This window comes from Lampetra planeri, chromosome 3 (assembly GCF_965212315.1).
Source record: "Lampetra planeri chromosome 3, kcLamPlan1.2.h2, whole genome shotgun sequence".
NCBI classification, from domain to species: Eukaryota; Metazoa; Chordata; class Hyperoartia; order Petromyzontiformes; family Petromyzontidae; genus Lampetra; species Lampetra planeri.
This window is the reverse complement of record NC_136109.1, coordinates 13,130,883-13,158,501: the sequence shown is the minus strand read 5'-3', so window position 1 is coordinate 13,158,501 and position 27,619 is coordinate 13,130,883. Positions and strand designations below refer to the sequence as shown.

Below are 27,619 nucleotides of genomic sequence, written 5' to 3'. Positions count from 1 at the left end.
ACCATCTTCGCCATCAAAAACCAGCTTAAAGACTACATTTTATACAAAATAACAGACCTGTGTGATATCGTATATCTACAAAATAAATGAAAACAACTCAATTAAATCACGACGTTTCGGAGGCAACAACTTCCATGGTGAATTTAATGGATGGGTGTCTAGAATTAATAAATTAATAAATTCTAGACACCCATCCATTAAATTCACCATGGAAGTTGTTGCCTCCGAAACGTCGTGATTTAATTTAGTGTTTTAATTTATTTTATTGATTGTTTTACCTACGTGACTTTAGCGAAAAAACCCAAAGAGTATGAATCCTTGCAGTCACGAAAGCTTCAAATCTAGAATTAATACCTACAAATTGACGGCTGTAATACATCCTCTGGGATTGTGTAGACTTCAACAGGCATCTGTGGAGGTGTTAAAATACAGCTTTACTCTTAGTTACATTTTAACACAAGATACGTAGTCAATACAATACACACGGCCTATTATTAGGATCCTATGTTACCCTATGAATACAATGTAAATACAGTACTCACATATTGTAAAATATTTACTGCATCGGATGCAAACATAGTGACCTACTTGCCACCAGGAAGACTGGCAGACACCGTGGCAAAAATGTTGAAAACGTCTACGATCAGCTCACCTTCATGGTTTTATCAGCTGATCATTGATAGCTATAGCTGGAATGATAATATAGGTGGAGTTCCGCTGGTCTCTGGTGGGACGAAGGCGTAGAGCATCGCTTAATATTGAAGCCAAGATGCTGTTAACCTAGTGTACCACTACGAAATTAATACATCACTGTTTCTTAAACAACATCTGCACTGTTAAATATTAAACAGTCTTCTTCACACACACATATAGCTGCGTATATAAATACAGGTGTTAAAACGTGGCTATGACAGTAAGCGCACAGTGAGTGATTGACAGGTGGGATGCATGTAAACATGTCAAACTTTTATTTAATTTTAAATCCTTTATCTTATCGTGTAAAGTGTGTGTGTGTGTGGTATACAGTACTCGGAGTCGCACTGTATGCATACTGCAGATTTGTTTGTGTGTTCAGTTGGTTGTCCTTCTCCCGCGCCTCCGATTGGCTGCGTACGGTGCGAAAAAAGTAAAACATACAGATGTTTGGAATCAGGAAACCATTGTGTTGACCGGGCTCGGGTTTCCAGCCTATTAACTTACATCTAGACCCTTGACAACACACAGGACATGCTGTACTGTATCCCAAAGGTAATTTGATCTCAAGGTCTTGTTTCTTGACATACAAACGCCATTCACACCATTCTCTAGAAATTGCAAGCGCAGCTGTGCTTGTTCAGTAATACTCTTTACAATTGCTGCACAATTGTCTCAGCTTAATCTCTCTATCAGTAGAAGTTGGAACCCATTAAGGTACTCGTTTTATGAAGCTCTGAGATATTTCCTTGGAACTTACATGGCTACGATAATGAAAACCTATCCTGGAATAGGAACATTCATAAATAATAGAAACCAAGTCGTTGATGAATAAGAAATGTTATTTACTAATGGACTTCAATTAAGGAGAAATGGAACTCTAACCGAACATTGATTATTTAGAGACCTTTCACAGCTTAGCCCAATTAAACAGTCAGCAACTGCTTTATCAATCTAGAGTTTGCAACATTTTTAACATTTTAAAATTGACTTAACATTGTGGTGCTAAGGGTGCGAAGGGATTTGTAATGACATTTGAAGTTGGTGAACTAGAAACATTGTAGAGGCATCCGTCGCATACCCCCCCCCCCCGCCCAATAGCTAAAATTCACTGTTACGCAGACAAAATAAGAAAATCGTACACATTTTTAAAAATACTATGACAAAAATTCATGTAACAAAAATTATATCACAAGCTAACCGACCAAATATTAAATCCGATGGCATCACTGCGTCATGGCGGCACTCGGTGTCACGGGCTCGGTGAAGCTCTCATAGATCTACTGCCTTTGTTTGCATCACGCATGCTGCTTCAAGCAGCCAATGGAAGCATTCAAGAAGCCCTGACGTTACGTCTTGTTAAGTACTAATCTTTTTAATCTTAGTTATTATTTGTTTGTATATATGTTGAACTTCTTTCGCACCGTATTTTTTAAAATTAAACTCCTTATTAAGTATTTGTTGTAATGTTCATAATGTTGTTATTATTAATACACATTTTGTTAAACCAGAGCTAAAATAAGGAGCCGTCCATAAATGACGTCACGCACCTAGGGAGGGGGGGTCAGACATTTGTGAGGATGTGTGACGAGTGGGAGAAATGTGACGTCACATCAAAATGCGCAACTTTAAATAAATATAGACAACACGTTCTACTTAATTAAATAGACGTTTTAATAAATGTTCTCTCCTACAACATCAGAGTGCAGCGTCATATTAAATACGCACTACAATGACAATAGTTTAAAGCATGTTTTTTTTGGGGGGGGGGGCAGAGCTTTGTGACGTAATATTTGAGGGGGGGTCTGACTTTTTGTGACGCTGTGTGACGAGGGGGGGTGGTGTCAAAAATCGTATAAAATCGAGTGACGTAATTTATGGACGGCCATAACGCACCCCCCCCCCCCCTTTCAACATGTTTTTCAGGAAAGCATGTTGCACGTTATGCGAGGGACGCCTGCAATACGAAAGATCAACACATTTCTTTTAATGTCTAAAAAACTTTCATAAGCCAGTGATTCTATTGATGCCAATTGTATAAATATTTAGTTATTTCTGCAGCAGTAGAAGATTTAACACACTGTCTGAAAACAGATTAAGAGACCCTCCTGAAAAGGAGTCCTACAACTCAGTGTGGCTCTCCTGGATAAATAAGTAATATATTATCTGGGAGTTTTAAAGATTGATAAAAACATGATGTAAGATTTCACAACCCAAGACTCAAACATGTCAATGTAGCCGCTGCCTTTCAACCCCCCCCTCCCCCCGAAAAGAAAAAAACTGACTTGACTTGGGGAAAGGTTCTGGCAATGGGCACAATTACTGGGGGAACTCGTCGCATTCTCCCTTCCAACCCAGATCGGGACCGTACCGACTGATAATGAGCACAAGCAGAATGGCAGACACGAGCATTGACAAATGCATTACATTTCTTGCCCGTTGTTAGCACGTTCAATTAAAAATAATAAATCAATGTTTCACATAGATATGTATATACACATGTTATGTATATTCATACATCTTTTACACAATTATATGTATGTTTTCCTCCCATGTACCGTTTGGTATATACGGAGCATAATATATGTGGAGGTATGGATAGACGACCCACTGCTTCACTTTGTCCCTGGCTTCTTCCAAAAAGCAGTCTGGTTACAGTTTTCACTGCCACCACAATGGCGATCCTGCTCGTTCTGGCCTATTTCCAACCGTGTCTGAGGGGGGGGGGGGTCCTGGAATCTCTTTTTTCCCTCTCCCAATCCCCTCACCACACTAAATCAGAAAACCTCCCCCCCCCCGCCTTATGTCGCTGTCCAGAGATATCGATAAGAATATGTAATGGATTTAATAAAAAAATCCAATCCAAAATTGTAATTTCTTTCAGGCTTAGCAAGTATTTTTTTTATTGTTGAGCCTAGCTATACAACATTTCGTTTTTGGAGTATTTGAGAGGCACTGGATACAATGTCACAATATTTTCAACAGCATTCAGTCTTCAGGTACATTTTAGAATAGGTGGAAGCTCAAGCTGACAGTGAAGACTGCAAGCCGTTCCTGGCAATGATAGATAATTATAATCTACTCAGCCAGGTGGCATTATGGCAGAGTGATTGACTCACAGCGGGAACGTCGTGAGTTTAAATCTTGGTAGAGGGGAGACTCACCCCCATCAACTCTCTAGGGTCATTAAAATAATTACCACCAACTGTGCTTGTCCTATGAATAAACTGCCCCTGCCATGGGATTGTGGAATTTCCATGACTGGTTCAGGGTCACCATAAGGGATGAACCTTGCTGTAATGGGAGGGAGACTATTTGAATGTTGTATATCTTGTGAGGCTGGTCACTGATAGATTTATGAATCGTGGTTTAGTTACCAGTGGCCATAACTGTACAGTAGCCTGAAAAAGAGCATATATTAGGTAGCTTAAATATAAAACACCTCATGTGTTGTGAATTATTTCATGTTTCCTATCAGCATAACCTCTGTGCCTTGCAAATGCATTTTAGAATACAGCACATTAAGCACTCCAAGGATGAAGATCCCTCTTTAGCCTCATGTAGAGTCTTGGGATATACGTGCTGTTACCAAGCACCTGGTAAAGGATATCAGCGCACAATGATGGCCACCTTTGTCTCACTCGTGCCAATCGTCACATTGGCACGAGTGAGGAGGGGGTTTTAGGTACACATTCGAGGCTGGGTTGATATAGAGAAGGTCAGCTTCAAATATCTGCATGACACGATGTGTATTTCTAAACTACTTATATCGCAGCTTCTGGGGAAACCATTGTACTGTAGAGGACACGCCAGGCCTACAGTCTGAGCCACACTGTAAAAAACAACAACAACAACCTATGATTGTGGTGCATTTGACAATATTTCAAGTCATATTTACGATTGTTTTATTTTACCAGGTAAGGCCTACTGAGCTATATAGCTCTTTTTCAGAAGCGACCTGGCCACAAATGATAGTTCATCGAAGTGGCTTATCACGTGGGAATGTATTGCAGTCAAATACTAAAAATGCATGTTTCGAAATGTGGAGGGAAAAAACTGGAAGACCCGGAGAAAAATCCACGCAACTACAAGGAGAACGTGCAAACTCAAAATATACAAGCGTCAGGGTCGGGATCGAACCCACGACCTCCTGCCCAAGCAAGGTAGTTAACATCTTACCACTGTGGCGCCCACATCCAAACTAAAGGATGGCCAGATAAAGGTTGCCCTGAAGCCTGCATCCACAACGACCTTTGTGAGGTAGGCTTGAGGTAACAAATCCTTTTCTAGCAAAATGTGACCTAAGTTCAAAGATTATTGTTTCAAGTACTATTACAAGCAAACAAAAACATGACAGATTTGCACTTAGGTAAGTAGTCTTAGCTCCCAAGATACTCTTGCAGTCGTTTTTCAATCCACTGAAGGATAATGGCCTCCCCATTCCTTGTCGATCACCAGCTTTGTTTGGCCATATTTTACCATATTGGTCATTGCTGCTTGACAAAGAGATGGCCAAAACTTTGTTCTGATATTACTCGCCACTGATGCTATCCAGGGCCGGGGATTGAACTCAGATTTTCGGGTTTGTGCTAACCACAGCACCACCTCCCCCCCCCCCCTTTACATGTTATTAAAATGCATTATTGTAAATACGGGGAATCTCAAGCAATGGGGAGAGGCTAGACATGTATTTCAAATGTGGCATTCACTTCAATCAAACCAACACTCCATGGAAATTATGATATATATATTTCAGGATTATAACTATACATTTTCCCCTTGTTTTTATAATGATCAAGGTTATATTTTGTACGTTCATATATTGAAGCTGTTTGCTATTTGTTTGAAGAGGAGGACCTTAAAGAGGAGGTATCACGTGGTCTGTACCTTTTGCAAATAGTGACCGGCTAACTGTATACGTGAACTATTGACCCAGATGGCATTTTAACTTCACATGCAATCCCCATTATGTTCATATAACTAAAGTCGAGAAGTCATTCTCATTACTATAAATATATGTTTACAGCATTTAAAGGAAACTGGAGCTAGAAGGAGAGGCCGGTTCTTTTATTAAAAGATCAAATAATTTAAAAAAAAAGTCAAGCTCTATTAACCCTTGTCATTTAAGTTCCAGATTATTGCTTTTAGCTGAAAAGGTCGCAAGTTCTTTTGTCTCGCTTTTATCTGGTTTACATCACAACTTGTGAAATGTATCCCAGTGGCTACATTAGCACCACAGGTGCATGTACTAGGTATATGTGTACATATAATAATACAAATTTAAGGCTCTTTGTCTATCCAACGTTGGATGAAGGCTTCCCGTATTGGTCGTGGTGAGGTTATTTCACCATTCATTGTCACTATGGTCAATGCAGTTTGTTGAAGGAGGAAACCAGGACCAGTTGAGATATCGGGAATCAAACTCAGGTCAGTGTGCAAAGTGATATTCACTCCACCATCACTTCAATCTCGTGTATACATATATTCACGCTAAACAATGAACATACATTTTAAGATATGCACACTCATGAATGCACATGCTCAAGCATAACTTTATGGTCAATTTTGCATACATACATTCATGTGGAGATATAAAAAAACACACAGCAGGCATACAGAATTTGTATGACTATCCATTGTTTGTTCTTTGCACAGACCAAATTCATGCATTTATCACACTCTCAATTATCTAGTAATGTCCGTCCACAATAAGTTGTGCCAAGGTCACATGCAGAATTGCAAATGTGCAAACACATTGCATGCAGGCACCTATATTTCATGAAAAAAATCCATAATTGTCGCCTCTATGGACATTTATGGTCTGTTTCAACATTAGCTAGAAGGGTAGTTTATGCCAATGATTGGTGTGAAAACATGCAAAATCGTGGGAAATCATGAAGAGTTGGCTCTTTTTCAGCCTAAAAGCAATAGTAGCATCAACTTTGACAACGAATATAAATCAAACCCTTAATCTAAATTCCAATAAGATGTGTAGCAGAATTAATTTGGCATTCAGCATGGATAATATTAGTTTTTTAGTTCTCACCACAGCAACCACTTAAAGGGATGAGGCAAATATAAATACAGTATCCACATATACACAAGAGTTACCACAGCGGTGACTCCTTTGAAACTGTCTCTTTGAGCTTGGCACAATGATGATCTGTAAGAATCATAAACACACTCTGAACCTCAGGCATTAACACGAAACTCGATGGATTTCAAAGGTGCCCTTCAAACTGGAGTAATTAAGGGCTAACTCGCATAATTAAATTACAGTAAAGGCATGACCGTCATATTACTAATATCTAAATATGTTGTGGTCGCAATACGGATTAAAACCACAATGATAATTATTTTATAGATCACTGAGTACAATTAACAATGCTGTGACTGTATTTGTTCAGATATGGTGCCCTAAACAGGCTATCATAAAAATAATAATAATCACCAGGGATGTAATGATATTCTGGAAAATAAGGCATGCTGAGGTATCTTGCTAACATCTTAAATGGAATTGCAGAAAAATACAGTTGTTGTTAGATTACTGTGTTGAATAATGGAGTAAATCACGTCCATAATTGCATGATGGGAAAACGAATATTTTTTAAATTTCGTATCTTTTTATTTAATTTTCAAATAATGTTTTACAACTAATTGTCAATCAATTTCCGGATGAAGGCATTCTCAAACCCTGTCAAGGGTGCTTCATATCTGGGAATCAAGCACAGGTCACTTAGGTTCATAGCAGAGTTTGATAACCTCTTTGCCAGCACTCCACCCTATTTTTAAAATCCTTTATATTAAGTTCGCTTGCTTGCTTGCTTGCGTGCTTGCTTGTTTACGACCGTGCAAATCTTTCGGTCGTTTTTTAACCCACTTCCCGTGATCCAATCGAGCTGACATTTTCCACACAGACTCGTTGTGCGAGACAATTAATGTTCGTGAAAAAAAATTCCCAAAATTTTACACTTTTTAGGCAAAAAAAAATGATTTTACATATATTCAGATAGAACTCATTCATGGCTTTGGCTGAACGTCACAGTGTAAGAGCCCAGAGCGTAACCCCTCCACAGGCCGTGGCGGAGTAGCGCAGTTGGTAGCGCCCTCGCTTCCCATGCCAAAGGTCGCGGGATCGATCCCCGCGTCCTCCACAGGCGAATATATTTTAAAATTCTTTATATTAAGTTCGCTTGCTTGCTTAGGACCGTGCAAATCTTTCGCTCGTTTTTTATCCCACTTCCCGTGATCCAATCAAGCTGACATTTTCCACACAGACTCGTTGTGTGTGACAATTAATTTTCGTGAAAAAAAATTCCAAAATTTTACACTGTTTAGGGAAAACAAATTAAATATTTAATTACCAATTGCTTAATGGTGGCAGACAATCATCTGACCCATAGGTGGCAGCCATCTCAAGCCAGAGGACGAGAGGACTCTAGCCGCCACGCATATAAAGGATTTACAGTGAAAAACTTTGTTTTTACGGGTTAATTTTTTGTAAATGAATACTCGTAGTATAAGGTTGTAGTTGGGGCATAATGAATTAAGATTTCTGTGTAGTTATTTTTTGTTGCCAGATGCTATTATATGGCATTGGGATATTGCATACCACATCGTCTACAGAAATGACAGAGCCCATGAACATGCTGTTAAGTTAAAATTTATTTCTAGCCTATTTATGCTGACATTCCATGTTTTTCCTTGGTGGATGGAGAGTCGTGCAGTGGCTAGTGCACTCCATTATGAGCACAGAAATTTGAGTTTGATTCCCAGTCATGAATAACATTAGGAGTGAGTGTTATATAAACTGGTCTTGGGCCCTCCCTTCACCACTAACCTTCACTGACTAGCATGACAAAGTGTGGGCAAAACAACCCCTATGATTGGCATGTTGTAGGAAGGTCTCCATCCAGAAGTGGATTGACAAAGGTCTGTGAAAATGTATTTAAAAAATTAAACATGGGATAATTGTTTTACTTTATAAATTATTGCAAAACAGTTTTTAATTTGGCAACCGTTTTGCGGATAATCGTTCCCATTATCTATCTGACAATAGTGAACATTGTGCGAATGTCTCTGGAATTTTAATATCCGTTTAGCAGCAGATGGCAAGCTTTGGTAATTGTGTTTGTAAATTAATAGGCAGAAGAGGGAAATGGACTGTTAATGTCACGGGAACTCATTGCAGAATGCGCTCCAAACCATAAGACAATTTTCTGACCAGGGTTGGCACCAGAACAGGCTCTAGGGGTACCACATTTCAAACTTTTACCCTACAGATTTTTGGTAGCTATGCCCCCAACTCCACAGCACTTGAATTGTACACCACCAACCTCGTCGAATGCTCCAACCCCCACTTCTCCCTCCTCCCACTGGCCAAGCTGCAGAGTACTCCGTGTGCTTTCCTCGGTGTATTCTTTGGAGCCAGCCTGATATTAGCTTTGCTTACACGTATGCACACCGCTGCAAAGACCTTTGTTTTCTTTAGCCAAAACTAAAACTGAACCCCAGCCTGCAAATGCACATTCCTCCTTTTCACATGAAGGCAGAAACCAATGCCTTAATGAGGGGTTAAGATGTGCACTGCACCATGATTATTTTGGAGTTGAGCTGATGTTGTCAGCTGGCAATAAACTTCCAAAGCAATCGAGTGTCTTTGTTAGTTACTGGGAACATTTTTTAAATGGCATTTTATGGGTCACCAGAGGTCACACCTGTTCGACAACTTCAAAAGCATTCGAAGAGAAAAACAACTTTTAGTCCTTTAAGGTGAAATACACGTTACAAAAGTCTATGCGAAAGAATGCAGTCCGAGTAGGTGTGTCTTGTTTCTGGGTGTGGTATTTCTTTTGAGCTCCTAATTTTCTTTGTGCTTATTCAAAATAAAATTATATACAAATCGTGTTTAGATGTGCCAAAAGTAAATTTTATGTGTTTGTGGATTCATGAAAAAAATGTGTGCAATTGCCTGTCCATGTAGATAACTACTATCTTTGAGGAAATATGTAGTGTTAAAAACACATTTTCTGGCTGACATCCCCAAATCACGATGTTTGGGTTTTACAGCGATGAAGTGAAATGTTCAACTGATTTTGAAATGTGAGGGCTGTGGGCACTGCTTTTCATTCTACTTGGAAAACAATAAAAAGGTTGTGAGCTCTAATACCAGTCTAGGGCTAACTCAGCCAATTATGCTTCCAGAGTTGATAAAATAGGTACTACTTTGTGGGAAGACTAGATTGGTCATTGAATGGATAGATTCGCCATCCAATGTAAATGTGGAATTTTCACTACTGACACATTTGAGCCGACAGGCACTTTGACTTATGACTTCGATTTGGTACAATATGTGAGCACACGAAAAAAGTATTTAAGTGTCATGAATGTATCGGAATATAAATAGCAAAAATAAGGAAATACGCAACAAAAAGTAAAAAAAAAATACATCCTTTGATTTCGAAAGAGAAACAAACTGAGTCTCAAGATTTTGTCAGTAAGGTTCTGCTTGGGACATTGGGCCAATTCGTAATTTGGTCTTTTTTTCATGTGGGAGGAAATTGCAGTACCCAGAGAAACCCATGAAAAAATGAATTAATTTGTACCTTGCAGATATAGCATTAATTAGGATCTCAATACAGGAGCTTTAAACGATACAGTACATTTAAGAACCCACATTTCTAATATTTTTTAAAATGAGAGTACTTCAGACTTACTGGCACCATGGAGGTCACATGTTGTGATTCTCCGGCATGGCCAGATCAACCAATCAATCGGTAGCGAATCAAGGTGATTCCTGAGTCGTGTTGTCGATGCCAACCTGTGAAATTCTAGTCACGTTTTAGTCTGTGGACTCCATGTAATCATTCTATTAGGCCAGTCGACTAATGCAGTAATGATTTTAGTCCACTCTGAGTTATTAAATGTTGGTAAGTAGGGCAACACTATTCCACCCTCCCCATCCCACCGTTATAAGGACAGCCAATCAGCACGCTCAGTAAATCTCAATTATAGTATCGACTCTAATGACGTTATTTAATTATCTTGATCTGCGTCTTCATTCAGACGAGTTAACTGTATCTCACCATCGTCACGCTCAGGATTCTGGTGAAAGTTATAGTCATTGTCGTGCTAGATCATTTTCCTCCACTTCATAGTCGTTTTTTTTACGAAAAAATATAAATGTTAAAGTCACCAAGTTGATTTGGTTGACAAAATGAACACTCAAACAAGGGAAGGTTTTATGAACCGCCTCTGAGGATTGTCCATGGAGGACATCTGAATTGTTACGAGAAAACATCAAACAGGATGGAAATAGAAATTCAAAATACGGCAGCCTAAAGTAATTGGCTTATACCCAACAGAGATGTCAGGCAATAATACACACACACACAGAATTCGGGAAAGTGCACAGAGTGGAATAAATAAGGAATGGAATAGAAGAGTGATGGCAGAAAACACTAAGGTATTGGCGACAGAAAGCAATGAAGCTATAAAGCAAGACGAGGTGAAATAACCTTTCTGTATGAGAATACCATCAAATACGAGCACTGAAAATAGGAAGAATAAATCAAATGACACATTTTTACAAGCTAACGTGTGAGCTGAGACACCTGCTTATAAGGCAGAAGAATGAAGAAAGTAGAAGGGTTACATTACCAAACGGATTCTGACATGCTTTAATAAGTAAGGCACTGGCAATATATTACATTAGCCGTGTTGATCCGCCAAATTGCTGCTGGTGACACAGATGAGACTGTGACGCCTGCTACACGCTGCTTCCCAGCTGATTCTACATCGCTGCCGATGTTACTGCTGCTTGTGTTTCACCCATCGTTGTTGCTTATACCGATGCGTGCCCTCTGCACAAGCTACGTTGTCGCTTCATCATCACCATTATCCATGTTCTATTCACCGCTAGATAATCACCATCGCTAATGTACAGGTTAATCTCATCGTTTCATCTCTGAGTGGTGGTATTCTCGGGTGCGCTTTCTATTTTATTTGCCAAAGTACAATAACATCAACTCCATACGGTACTTGTGGTATGCATGTATTAAATATAGATGTATACAAGCCGACTGGGGATATCAACTAATTAATGAATATTATTGGAATCGGTGAAGGTTAAACTTGACCGTGCCTCTATTCATAGCATCAGTGACGAACAAAAAAATGGAGTGTTAGAACCAAAATGCACTTCTGCACAAAGGCCGTGTGCTTTTAACACATTGCTGTGTGTTGGTTGTAGGTTATATGTAAGTGGGAAAAGACAAGCTGTCAGTGCAAGATTAACCACATTTAAAGGAGCTCCTGACCCCGTGAAATATCATTAATGAGTGTCACAGGTCTTTAAAATAGTAAAAAAAAATCAATATCAGTCAGTGCTTTGGGGTGAGAAGTATCATTCATCATTGCTCATTGTATTTCATTCACATTTTTCACTCGCTATGTGCATGGCATTGCGTTTCTAGTCACAAAAGGCTCTCTCACAATGTGTGGGTGTTGTATGATGGGTGTTACAAAATATCTGTAGGCGACTCTGATCTCCGAGTAGTAAATAAAGCAATGGCTTTGAATACAATATGAAACGATGCAAATAGGCATTTACCACACAGATGTTCTCGTAAAAGCATTTATTTTGGCAGCTGGAAAGTCCATGATGTAGTATGTACCTGCTTGTGCACCAGCTTTCATGACAGGACCATTTCTTACAGCCGCCCAACGATTTCTGTGGGAAATTGCCTTAGTGCAGTGCTGTAAAACTTAAGGGTGTAAAGATTCATCGCTTCATATCGATTAATATCGATTCTTAAAGCTCACAATACATCGAATAATGTGTGTACGAATCCACACTCTTTGAATGCATGCTTACCATATTCAAACCATATGCTAATATCACATTTAGGCTAATGCTGTGCACGAAACTATATAAACAATACAGAAAACTATTAACATTACACACACAGTGCTTGCCACAAATGATTCACAATACTTGCTGATTTCGTCTAGGAGCATAAGCCATCACGCAAACTCTGGTCATCCTTGCAGCGGCTTTTGGCTAACCATTGAACAAAGATGGCCACTGCATCGCGCGCTTTCAGATGCGCTTCTGCAGCCATCTGGAACACTCTTCCTGCCGATACTAGGAAGTCACTGGAGCTATACACATTTAAATCTAGATTGAAAACTAATTTCCCGAGAACTGCGTTTTGTGTTTAGTTGGCTACGTGCAGTGCTTAACAAGTTCAACATTTATACAGATATTACAAAACAACAAAGAATCTGTTCTTGAATGAAATCATAGCCTTATTCACAACAATTGAATGGCCAGGGGGTGAGCCATTACACCCTTGTTAAAGTGGTTGTTAATTACCACGTCATCAAATATTCAGAGCAAGCTGCTGTGCAGTTTTGTCATGAGCCATATAGTACATTTGATTTACAGTACTTGAATATAAATTGTATTCATCGTAACTAATGTACAGAAAGTACATTAGTTACGATGTACAGAAAGTACATTAGTCTTAAATTAGTCAAACATTTTGAATCTAAATTAAACTATATATTTTTTATTATTATACGAGCTCAGTCCTACTGAGCTATATCGCTCTTTTTCATAAGCAATCTGGCCACAAATGATAGCTCAACAAAGTGAATTATCACGTGGAGGGAGAAACTGGAAGACCCGGAGAATATTCCACGTGACCACGGGGAGAACATGTGTCGAGGAGTACTGCGGGGACCCAACGAGGGGCAACCGCGGGAAGGGGTCCAAGCAGAAAGGGGAGTGCCAGAAGGCATAGAGAGAGTAGGGTAAGTAGAAAGACCCCAGATAAAAGGGAGGAGCCCGGGCTAAGGGGATAAAAGGTGAACCTGGCCGGAAGGGAGTCAGAGAGAGAGAGACAGAAGCCAGGTAGCAGGGAGAAAGGCTCCTGGGCCAGAGAGACAAAGGAGGCTCGGGGTGGATGAGTACGGGGTAGCCTGGGCGAAGGTCGAGGGGGTCAGGAGTGAGGGCGAGAGTCAGGGAGTAGGGGGTACTCGAGACCGAACGAGTGCGGACGTCGGTGTGAATAAACGGCAAGCAGCCCTGAACATGCTACCCTGGTCTCCGTCTGAGTCTGTAATCACGAAGCACGACTCTACACATGTAACCTCCATATATGCAGGCGTCAGGGTCGGGATCGAACCCACGATCTCCTGTGTACCAGGCAAGGTAGTTAACATCTCGCCATCGCAACGTCCCATGCACTCTCACCGAGCGAAATGAGATATTGAATATTGCCAAGTGAGATATTTAATATCCAGATTTAGACTCTATAAAAGTCATTGCACAAATTGTTTTACTGGCAGGTGTGGGAATGTTTATTTTAACTTCCGGATAAATAGAGGTAATTGACTTGGAAGGGTAGACCACATGTGCTCTGTTTATTTATGTGTGACCAATGTACTTGATGCATTCACTGGATTAAGCAAGGCATAAAAAACATAATTCATGTAGCTGCCATGTACATCATCTCGCAAGTTCATAGGTTTAGATGACAAAGCCCTTACTGCTCAGGGCACAACATTTGAGAGCATTGCCAACACTCTAAAACTGCTGATCTAACTTTATTGGAGGCATATTCCCGTCGCTGGTGACTCCAACCAAATCCTTGCAAAACCACCACAAGCACTTTCCATCTTCTTGGTTCTTTCGGTAAAGTCACGTAGAAACGTGACTTTACCGAAAGAACCAAGAAGATGAATCCCTGCAGTCACGAAAGCTTTAAATCGAAAAGCACTTTCCACTTGAACAATCATGGAGCAAATGCCAGTCACCCTTCACGTGCACTTTTGTGGTAGTCCAGTGTGATATGACCCCACTCCAAGTAATCTAGGGGTTATCATGGACAGAAGCCAGACCTTTCACCCCCACATTAAAACGATCTGTGACAAGACCGAATACAAAATTGTGCTGCTAAAGAAACTTGCAACAATGACCTGGGACACCTGAGCTGATGTTCTGCGAACTGCCACCCTTTCATTGATCTACTCGATTGCGCCATATTGTGCTCCAGCCTCGTCGAGTAACTTGAATACAAAAACTGCGAGATGCAAATTGAAACAACGCAATGCTCATCATAACCGGAAACCAGAACACTGATATCGACACCATAGCCCCTGGCTCCCTACTCTGGAAAATATTCTGCACACCAATTATCCGCAAAGACATGAAAATTGCAAAGGAGGTTACACGTTTTCTTGGCCACCCATCGACCATGACCTCAACAATGTTCCTCGCTGTCAACTGAAGTCACGATCCCCTCTTTTGGATCACCATCCTAGAATCTTACCCAGACCCAGAAGAGTGGAATATCGCAGGCATGTAGAATAAACACCTCATTCGAGACCCAAACGTTGCATCTACTGGCTTTGACATTCCTCGAAGATACTGGTGTGCCATCAACCGCATCAAAACATCAATAGGCCGATGCGCAACCCAAACTATGGACCATATAGTTCAACCACTATGTAGTCTGTACTCCTTTACAGGAGGAATAGAAAAACTACACGAACTCTTTCCTGAAATTCTCTCATGGATAGTAGACGTTTAACATAATGCCATACGCTAGAACAGAATATTAATGCACACATGCTTTAAAACAAATGCAGTAAATACCAGTACAGTTGTGCAGTTCGATGCGTTTGTAAATTGATCTCACCATGCAAAGTAAAATACTACATTACATTGTTCCTTGCATACAAAATGAGCAATGTTTTTTCAACAGTTTTCAGCATTATGTAAATTATAGGGGGAAAATTGTATAAATTGGATATATCAATTTTAAAAAATGTATGTCTTTGCATCTGCATGTCTATGCTCAAGAGTGTATTAGTTAAGATACATTAACGTAACCTTTTAACAATTTAGAGAAATGTATTTGATTTAAATACATATTTAATGGGTTCCTAATAAAAAAACTTCTGTTTCTTAACATTGAAATGTGTATCATGCTCAGAGCAACAAACACTGAACAGCCTTTGATCTATGTTGCAGGCATTTTCATACTGAATGTGTATTTTACAGTTTCATATATATAAGCAATGTGCAGCAACAACGAGGTTCCTTGATTTAAATAAAATCTAACTGTCACTGATATTTCGTAGTGTCTGTAGCATTACATGCATTGGATCAATAGTATCAGACAATAAACATCCTCTCTGAAAGGTGAAATGGGTGGAGGGGTGTCTTGGCAATGGAGATAAAGGTCACGTCTTATGCCAGTTCGTGCCTTGGGACAACCTCCGAATAAGATGAAACGCAGTGAGACTACATGCAATCAAAGAGCCATTGTCAGACACCAACAATACCAATACATTAGCTTTGAGCACTGAAATTATCTGCGGAATGCATGGAATGACGTTAATATAAAGCATTGCCGTAATGGGCCAACATACTCTTCACATTTAATGTTTGTTCGCCAACCCCTTCTACGGTAGTAGGAAATTGGAAAAACCTTTGAATCTTGTACAAGAATTTTCCCATGTTTATATAAAACAAATTATTCTAAATATATTCTTTCAAGTTTGTGTAAGCATTCCTTCAAGGCATTTGCAGAGAGTCATAAGTAACCCAAAACATTTCCAAGTCAGAAAATGGTTAAAAAAATGTGATTGTTGTTCAATACAAAGTCCTGGCAAGTGCGCATGCCGACATTTGAATAGAGAAGTTGAATATGTATTCATTTGAAGAATAAGCTCATATTTCATTATACACTCAATGTCAATGCACTTAATTAATTATTGCACAGTTGGTGCAAAATGTATGTATGTATGCTGAACTTCTTTCGCATCGTAAGTAGCCAACCGTGCTAATAGGAGGTGCGGGGAAGGACAATAAACCAAACACCACACTTTCAAAACCTTTTGACTGTGTGTAATAATGGGGTTAAAACGAGCACAACATATCAAGGAGAAGAGTATTTGTTTAGAACTATGGATACAACATTTTTGGAACTTTAGCATCACAGACACGATAAATTCAAAACAATAGCAAATAAACGAGTAAAAATCTTAAATAGTATCAAGACATCTTTAAATAGTCACCCATAATATAGTTTTATTTGGGTTAGATTGCGTAAATATATAAATGTGTCGTTAAACCCGCCACCACCCGCCACAGCTAATTAGTAAGGTTTGTCACGTAAACAGAACGTGCCAATTCGTTCCTAGTACAGTGTGTTGGAGGGCAAATCCACAACATTTACAATCTGAGTATGACGTTTCGCCAGTAATTCCAACTAGCTTCATCAGGCGACAGCCAGATTGTATTTGGTGGTGGCGGGTTGAACGACACATTTATATTTACGCGATCTAACCCAAACAAACTATATGATGGGTGACATTGGTTTCGAAAGCCTACGTGTTAAACTTAAAGTCACGCTCCAATAAATTAGTACCAACTTCCCATTTCTTGATATAAACACATACACTGTAAATGGCGACTTGGCTAGTTGTGCAATAAAATGCTTTACAGAGTAAAAACATTCTGTTCGTGGGTATTACAATAAACACTGAAATGCAATACAAAATCTGAAGATTTCTTTGTACTGGAGGAATCCGATGAGCTATAAAGCTCTTTTTTCACAGATGTCCAGTAGGGGCGGGTAAGAACGTTACAACAACAAACAGTAAAAAAACACGTGATCGTCGTGCAAAGTACAAGAAAGGTAAACAAATCACCAAAACACATACAGATAAAACTAACCCATCCCCATCCTACCAGGTAAAGCCCACCGATTATTTTTCAGAATCGACCTGGCCACAAGATAGAAAGAAGTGGCAGCTGTTTGCTTGATAGATGATTGTACATTTTTATTCACTACGGATACGATCTTATCATTGTTCCGTCACCTTCTTGTTTCTCTTACCCCACTATCAGCTATCAGGAACGTTTGTTCACAGTAACTGCAACGCCTTGTTTTCACACGCTTTCTATGGCACTGCATTCTTTAATCTTTACTGGAGGTGCAGCAACCTCACTGCAGGGCAACATTGTTCTTCTAACTCTTCCCTTGCAATGTTCTTAAGTGGAACTCCATTTCTTCTACATGTTGAACCTCAAGAAATCCGTTTTAATTTAAAGAAGCTTACTACCTCACACTTTCCGAACCTAATTGGCTCTGTGGATGGGCTCTTTGTGTTTGAAAACCTCAGGGCCTCTATCTAGCAAGTCTATTAAACGGTGTCTCCCTGCTCAAACAAGTGTGGGACAGTGTTGATCTTCATTACTGGCCCATAGCCAGTAGTGGACATTCAACATTCCTATACAGGAGCTATTCACTTCATAGAATAACCGCTGTTGAGTTGCTACAAAGTGGTATGGATGTTATTGACTCAGGAGGGATGATGGGTTGATTCCATTCCCAAACAGATTTTTTTCTCTCTCTCACAATGTTCGACGTGTGCATTAGTTTCTCCATGACAGTGCCAGGTTGCTGAATGAAATGGGTTTAAAGCCCAGCCATTACACCAGCATTGTGTACATCTCTGCAGTTGGAGTGGGCATTGTGCAGCAGAAACTGGAAATTACACGCCATTGAAATGGCTGCTGTGACATTTACAACGAAAAGTTGAGAAGTACCAATGTATTTCAATACATTTGTGAGTACGTATACATGGCCAGGCTGCTGAATAGCCTGTTGCAGGAGCAAAGCCAAGCTAAACCCACGTTTAAACATGGATTAGGAATTATAAGAATATTCGTTCTCTCTTTAACCATAGCCTTTTTCTTGGGGTTGCCACCTGTCCAGGTTGACAAGTGCAGAATGAGAATTGGTGCTTGTGTTTGGGTTGCAGGACAAAAGCAACCCAGACAATGTGCAGTTTTGGGACCCATTCAATGGAATTGTCCAGAATCCTTCCATGGGAAATTCATCCCCCCCTCCTCCTGCCCCTCACTAAAACATTTTCCCACTCCTACCCCCCACTGGGCAGCCCGTCCTCCCATCTCTTCACCACTCGACCTGGTCCGGCAAAATCAAAACATGGTAACCACACCGAGCCCTCTACACACAGATGGCATAAAGCACCCCACCGTGCATGAAATGGCAAAACTGTTTGGACACTTAGCATAAACACATTAAACATGAATTCGTCTTTCAGACTTTAAATAACAGGGAATATTTACTAAGTATCGTTGAGAAGAGGCCTGTATGTGTCTGAATTTCCCACGTAAACAAGCCCAGGCTTGCCTTGCCACCAGCAGCGTCGGCTACTTTAGCAATGTTTCTACCCCATTGTGCTGAGATTTCCCGCATTGGCAGTGCTAATAGGTGGTAGTGGGAATGGAAGTGCAACATGCAAAGCAACAGACAGCATGGTAGACTATTCGTTAAGGCCATTCATTAGGCTATTCCTCAACCCAAGAAATCCCGAGGATGCTTACAGAGGTTCACTCAATCACCGAACATGAATGTTGTGTTGGCGACTGTTCATTGCGATTAAAATGTTGTGCTGTACTGTAAGTGGAACAAGTATCATTGACCAAGAGTCAAAAGAAAACACAAACTGGCAGTTAACAAATTACAATGTAATCGAACAAAACCAACATAATCACCCACCCCGATGATTGCTAGGGCCCCTTTAACAATTATTCCTATACGTTGTTGGTGTGTGAAACAAAACACATTCGTCAAAAAATAATTTGGAATGTAAAAGCTTTTTTTTTAATTGGATTTCTGCATAATTTGCAGTGACTACGTAAACATGTTTTAAAGATAAATGTATGTTTCTCCACAAAAAATACTGCAAGAAGTATTTTAGTCCATTAACCTACAGGTCTTCCACACCAATATTGTCCAATAGATTGTGTTTAATCAGGCAAACCCTAAACTGGTTTTGATCTCGGCGGTATCAATTAGCAGCCAGGCCTGTTAAACAAATACTGCTCAGTTGCCATTTGTTATCGGCAAGAGCAATGCATTAAAAAAAACCTTGGGACATATTGAGTGCAAAACGAGAACTATTGTAAAAAAAACTCATTACGTTCTGTCATGGGAGTATTAACGACATGTACAATTTTGACAGACTGAGTGATGTGTACTTCGCTCTTCATGTTTATTAATGGTTCTTGTTTGGTCTCTGGTCACTGCGCTATGAGCTTAGTGACCTGGGTTCGATCCCTAGGCATGGCTAACATCAGGGGTGAGTGATATCTGAACAAGTCCTGCCCTGTCCCCTGCCTGGCGCCGTGCAGTGTGGTAAAATAAACCTGATCCAGCAGTTTATTAGTGAAAAATGATTTTAAATTAGTATTGTTATTTGGACGTTCACTTCATGAATATATTTATTTGTACAGATTGATTTTCCATTAACAAAAGTGATTTCTTGCATTCAAGCAGTATTCATCTTTTGTTTACAGCCTTGAGTAAGTGGTGGGAATTCTACAACCTTATGACAGGGGCGAGTCTATCCATAGGACAACCACTGTTGACTTCCCCACGAAGAAGTAGTCACTTTATAGATCCTGGAAGGATGATAGGCTGAGTCAACCCTCAACCAGGAATTTAACTTGCAAACTTCAGATAAAAAAACTGACTATTGTATTGTTGAGCCACCGAACAAGTTTTTCAATGATCCCCTGGTGAAATTAACACGAACTAGGATACAACGTGCATAAAGTCATACTCCAGTAAAGAGTTTCACAAGCTGTGTGCACACATATGAACAACTACAATACACAGAAGACACAACACACGCTGGCGAACATTGCACTCAGTAAGAGGTCAAGCGCCTTAGGGTACTGGAAACAATAGTCACCTGTCAGACAACACTGTAGTTACAATTGAAGTATGCTATTCATGGGTTCGTGAGCTCATTTATTTAACAGCAATCTAGCACAGGCAAGTGTGATGAGCCAATTCACAAGAGATTGAGCCAATACATCATCCATATTTTGTCTTTATGGTTTGGTTGAACCCGAAGGCTGATTGAGAATATATCTGCATATCATGCAGATGGGCCTCTTTTGTTTAAATAGAAACAACAAAATCCGGGACAGCTGGAGTGACGTCATACTTCACTGAACATCACCAAACACTTTGGGTAATGGCCACGCTTCGGAGCTTTACATAACTGTATTGCGTTTCATAAAAGGATGGGTATATATTTTAGGGCGCACACATCCTCCGATTAAGATAAACAGTAATTGTGGTAAAAATTAGAATGAAAAAAAAAATATTTACGCACAAGGTTACATCACGAAAATGCATATATATTTGATAGTAAATGTAACCTAAGATTGGTAAAAAAAACCAACACGTGCCAGGTTATCTAAACACACGTCACAGTTGTGACAGTGTTGCATTTGCCTGACATGTGTGCAGTGGCAATGATACATAGCCTACAATTTAAACCTTTTGTTGATTTTAAGTGACTAATTGTTAGAGGGAGTGATGGCACAGTGGTTGGCGTGCTATATAGCCCGGCAGCCTCGGTTCGATTCTCGGTTTGCGACTGACATTGGTGGTGTGTGGCGTCTGGGTTTGTTCTGCGCCAGGCCTTACTCTCCAACTTCCCCAACCTGCACTGACCAGCGTCGTGAAGTATGGTCAAACAGCCCCCATAACCGACACGGCAGTGAATTGACACAGGGCTGTACAGTGTATATTATAATACTGTCTGTACTTTCTTTTTTATATAGACATCTGTTTATACGTAAACAAAAATCTGCATGTCATATACTGACAGAAAGTTCGCCTTAAAGTCCTGATATGTGAAATAACGGAACGCCTTATGCAATGTTCACATAATGATTAGGATTTGAATGTATTTGGTACTTAAATGCCTTGACCTTACAAATCGTATTGCAACATAAACCAGAACATAGAGATTCCGAATGGCAGAAAAGTGGAAAATAGGGGAAAAGACAAAAACAGGAACGAAGTTGGGACATTATAGGAAAATAAAATAGCGACAAGCTGAACCACAAGGGTGCAACAGCCACTGGACATATAACACTTAAAACAATGATCTTGGTGCTCTTGAAACAATAGATATTGATTTCCATGTTGATATTGCCAATCGAAACCTCTACTTGCAGTACTATTCAAATGGATATTAAGTAAAGTATATTTAATTTTGTGATTTTTTAAAATGAATTGGCTGTTTCTGAGTCCATTATGAAATGAAACAAGATCAGCAAAATGTGTACACAGATTCTCCAGATTCAATTCGACAAACGTGCAGATAATCATCAGGAATAAATAACTATATTTTTATGTTAAGTGTGAGTTGAAACCTTTCAAGAGGACGTGACTTGTTCACACATTGTCTTAAATATGTTAACACACAAATTTTGCACCAAACGTTGGTGCACATAAATCAAATGACAGAAAAAAATCACAGTTCACTTTAAATGTTTTTAAAAGAGAAAAAAAACTTTAGTTAATGGGTCCTTTAAAAACATCACCTGAAAACCAGCACACAAAGCTTTCAGCTGAAAATAAACAGACTGAACAATGCTGCCCTTTGGAGGCCTGCTGTGAGGCTTGTTTTTACTATGGTTTAGAATCGTTTTTGTAGCCTCACTCTTTTCCATGGTGGAGTTTCAAGATTATGGGCGTGGGGCTCAACCATCATTTTGGAAATGATCCATAACCATTGCGGGCCAAGGTCACTCCAATAATAAATATGTAATGCATTTTTCACATTGACATTTTCATTCAATCGGTTTTTTTAATGATACCTGCCAGAGTACAACCGTTACTTCGGTGAGAAAAAGCCAATGATAAAAATGTTAGCTCGGATACAGTTTGTGTAAATTACAAACACGTATACTCCACACAGTACAAAATAGAGATATATATGAATATATAACTGAACATGTGAGAATGATTTTACCATATGCACGACACGTTTGTGGTGGTGTGCCAATTTTGACATCCCATATGTTAATCTGTACGTTACGAATACAAACATAAATGGAAATTATAACAGGCTAACAAATTAGTCTTGCAATACACCTTATTTAAACAGCAGTGAAGGCTGACATGAGAATGTAAATTCACAATATAAACACAGATCTCTGTAAAATAAAATGCGTGGCAGCATAAACACTGCTTGGGAAGAAAAACAGTGGGTTGTGGCAATGAATAAATAACTCCTCATTTTCTGAGCTATATTATCAGCCTAAACAAGAACAAGTCCATTTCTGCATTCACCTATTGAATATTATTGTACAAGATGCATATTTGTAAAAAAAAAAACGAATCACAAAAATGAAATGTTACTGATGTCACGTATTTGTATTTTATGGCACATGAGGAAGTCAAGAAGATACAGATACACTTACCCCGCCATTAAATATAACAAAAATGTCCTGTTATTGACAAAAACACGTGGCCAGGACGTATCGCGTAACATTAACGTTACCATATGTTTTGAGTTCCTGCCTCATCAGTCCTGTGGACATAAACCTTTAAGTGCACATTGTGTGGCTTTAAATGTGACCGGCTAATTCTCCTGGGGTCACGTAGGTCTGAGCTGTCACTCTTCCTGGAAAACCAAACGAGCAGCTAATTATCAAGCGGCATTTGCTTCACTTGCTATTATTTGGTTCCCACCAGAGGAGTAAGAAAGAGCGCTCTGTGGTTGAGTGTGTATAAGGGATAGGTGACTGAAAGCTCGTGAGCTAAACAAGCAGTGCTGTGTTTTACATCTTAAGGTGCACAATGAGTACGTTGTCTTACCAGTCACAATATAACGAGTGTCCATGAGCTAACTAAAACGAAGATAATATTTACATCTTGTGGTGATCGCAATGCCATTGCATGTAAAGTATTACATGTACAACATATAAATGACTTCACCATAATCGCGACTACAAAAATAAACGTTCAATATTCTATGAGTGTTTCTGTCGGAGCCATTTAGAAGAATTAGGTAATGGCAATTCAGTATGTTCACACTGAAATCTCACCATTGTTTATCCATTCCATGCTGCTAATCACCAGTCTTCTATGTCTCCCACTTTGGCAAAACACTTTGGAATTTACGCAATAAATGTAAGTTTCTTACTTGAATAAATATTGTATCGCGTATTTTCAATAATGTTTAACAAATATGGCAAACTATGCAGGCGTCAAAGTGTCTCCTTACACAAACTAGCACCAGGGTGACGCTGATGTTTATTGGCAGCTCTGAACGAGAGGTGTAAATTCCACATTCCGATATGTCAACAAGGTTTTAAATAATGACATTAATGCAAACCTAAAGTACTGTAATATAGAGCTGCAACTATCGACTAATGAAATAAACAAGTCATCTATCTATCTATCAATTATCATTTCAATCTATCAATTTGACAATACATTTGCATTGTATATATACACAATCTTCACCCATGAGGTTCAAAACACTCTTCGACCATAATTACTATAGGGGACCAACAGTGCAATAATTATCTGTTACTAAAAAACACTGAAAGACAATTACACTGAATCGTAGCATATATTTTTGGTTAGGCCTAACCAAATAATTATTATGAATCATATTGGCGATGAAAACCTACGTGCTAAGTTATACTCACGTGATAAAACGAACACATCAATAATTTTAATGTTAACAATGACTCAAGCAATAATACAACATCTGACTAGAGGATAACAAACCTGTAGCACTAACAGTAATTATAACAATATCATCTTAAACCGGATGATAATCGGGCGCCACAGCAGCGAGTTGTTAATTCCATCACCTGGTATGCAGGAGGTCGTGTTGTTCGATCCCGACGTTGACGCTTGCATATTTGGAGTTTGCATATTCTCCCCGTGATTTGGTGGATTTTTCTCCGGGTCCTCCACATTCAGAAACGTGTCTTCAGAGTATTTGGCTGATATACATTTCCACGTGATAAGCCACTTCGTTGAGCTGTCAGTTGTGGCCAGGTCACTTCCGAAAAAGAGTAATATAGCTCAGTGGGCCTTATCTGGTAGAATAAAAACGAGTTAAATAGTTAACTTATAATGACATTTACTATTACACGGCAATACATTAGGTTAAAACTGAAAAAAATCACGAACCAAAAAATATAATAATTTAATTCATCCAGGGTTACTAACTTGAGTTCCATTTTGTGGAAAGTCTAAATGATCTATTCTATGTTGTACGTCCCTTTGGTAGTGAAAACTAGAGTAGTGAATTATTTTTTCACGTCTAAATTGTACACTCGCCCTGAGACACATGAATTGCCACTTCTCATATAACTAGGCCACTGATCAGACTACAGGTTGGTTTCAAATGATGTTACTGCCTAATATAATAGAGTATTTATATTACCATCAACCATAATAAATCCATTGCTGGATGAAGGCCTCATCACCATCCTTCACAATCCTGCAGTTGATCTCATAACTCCATCTCTGTGCCAGGTGGCCTGGTGAACACGTTCAGTCACCTTGAGAGCAGGTTGCAGCACTTTTGAAAAGCTGACCTTGATCATTAAAAGCAACATACCAATGTCTAAAGAAGACTGTTTTATGGATTACTTGCTTTGGCAGTACATTTATATAAACTATTTTTAAAAACTCACAAGCTTTAATAACATGTCCCAGATAGATCACGTTGAGAACATTGTGTCTGTTTTCACATTGAAAATTATATTAATTAGAAATGAATGCCAGTCTCGTGGATTGGGCAGATGTATGATAAAGTGATCTTAAATAAAACTGCTCCTGCCCTAGGATTTAGTAAGGACACAAACGTATTAAAAACTAAGCAATCAATCCACGAAACAATGACAACCACACTCTTCACACATCACCGGTGAGTTAGCACACGGGACAAGTGGTGTATAATGCAGAACGCAGTGCTGAACATCTGTAACATGAGCTGCATTATCATACCTCATGCGTGGCAGCTGTGTTGATTATCTTGTAGGATAAAAGACAGATCTTCACAAATCCTGGCCTGTATCAGCCACATCACCACACGTGGATGCCTGCAAAAAGCTTCTGTTACATGCTCCAGGGTACAGTGTGTTCTTTGCGATAATGTTATCTGGTAAATCCAGTTGTCAATTGTGAATTTTAAATGTGGTAAAGTCTGGTTCTATTATTATTGTAACAGATTTATTTCATGTTTCTCCCCTGGAACAACAGTGGACTGCAGATAGACAGATTCAATAATTCCATTAAAAGTAACAATCATGGTTTCAATGAGCTTAGCATTATCATCTCATTATTAACAAATTACTATAATCACATGTCCTGCCTTGTGGCACACGACGCCTCTTTAAAAGTTCGCTGTTCAAAACATAATACAATACAAATAATGAAGCTACCGTTGTGCTTACCCTTGTGACATAATGACATCAGTTGTCACATGCCAGATTGAGATAGTGATGTGAAAAAAACAGTTCAGGCCCTAGTACCAATTCGACTCTTATAAACTAGGGGTTGTTCGGGGGCCGAAAAATACAAATCTATTCATTACATCAGAATTCCATAGGTGGGTTGTGGGAGGTGGGGAACAAACGGTGCAGTGGCAGCATGGGGAATGGAAGAATCCATGTCGGGCATGAGAAGCAGTGACCTACACACACAGACGTGGATTTAGAAAACTTCCCAGGGGACGAGGAACGGATCCCAAAATATCACGATTTTCCAATATAATCCTGCATTAGCAATAAACAAAACATTACATTGATTTTCTCTTGTAAGCATCAATAAAATACCGAGTTTTGGGGGTCTCAAGGGGGTGGCTGATGAGGACGATCGTATTTGCACGTGTGTGTGCTTGTACACGTATGAGTTCCCATACCTTGGGCAGTGTACTGTACTCATTGACAGCTTTGTGTTGGTGGCATGTCTCAATCTGTTTCAAGCATCGTTATTATGCCACAATGTTGCGTGGAAGCTGCCGTGCATGTCGTTCTACACGAAGCTTTCAATAGTCTCAGAAACGTGGGGAACCCCCTTACGTGAACACCTGTGCCGCCTTGAAACATTCGGCTCTGTGTGTGGTATGTGCGATTGTACACACACGGGTTCGATCCCCACTCACGGCCAAGACCCGTGACGATTATCTGAACAGGTCCTGGGCCTCCTTGAGGTCGACTCAGCCTCAAATGAGTACCGAGGGCGGTGTGTAAGCTTTGCCACTAGGGAGACAAAGGCGGCCGGGCGTGGTGGTGGCCAACCCAATCCCCATGTGCCATAAGTGCTCACTAACAGCACTTGCCTCAACAGTATGTTAAAGTGGTCTCCTGGATGTGCCAAAGTTATCCTATTATCTGCAATTTTCTGTGGATAGCCACTCAGATAATGTCATATCTGAGGATGTCTAAACAATAGGATACTACCCTCTTCATCACCATGGATAAGAGTAGTTTCATTGGATGCATTTGCTTATATTTGCATGTATGTATGTATTTGCATACTTACAAATTCCCATGCCTGGGTAGTTAGTGTGTTAATGCCTGGTTCTGGTTTCATAGCAGAGGTCTTATTTAAAATAATTGTTATCAGTATTGTAATTTAATCTGCTGTATGCCACTGTATGGCAGCTGCCTCGCTTGTCAATCCACACTTTGCTTCATGTTTTTTCAGCCTCAATTATGCGCTATCCACTCTACATTAAACAATGTGGAAACCTTTACAGGGACATCTGGGAGAAGCTTCAGTCAGGCTCACCTGCCCACAATCCATCATGGTTTAATCTCGTGTGTAAGCATCATGCTGGTACCATAGAGATCCTGACATCGGCTCACCATTGGGCTCACCTCACAGTCAAATATGTGTTGGCTGAGTCATGTACAATGCACCAACAGCCATTGCAAATAAACTAAAACATGTAATAGTACTAAACGTTTATGGCAAGTTAACCGAGCCTCTCCTTCCTCCTTGCTTTACATTTGGCCATTCCCATTTACCGATATACTTCA

At 39.6% G+C, this 27,619-nt stretch overlaps 1 long non-coding RNA gene across 1 annotated transcript; it reads right to left on the bottom strand.

Annotated features, from left to right (window-relative positions):
* Positions 1 to 230: 230 nt before the first annotated feature.
* LOC144717359 (uncharacterized) lies at positions 231 to 26,745 on the bottom strand. The gene is made up of 3 exons (XR_013585086.1): positions 25,581 to 26,745; positions 24,434 to 24,664; positions 231 to 1,106 (listed from the first exon to the last, which is right to left on the bottom strand). It is a non-coding gene; the product is annotated as an uncharacterized LOC144717359 (long non-coding RNA).
* Between the last annotated feature and the right edge of the window lie 874 nt (positions 26,746 to 27,619).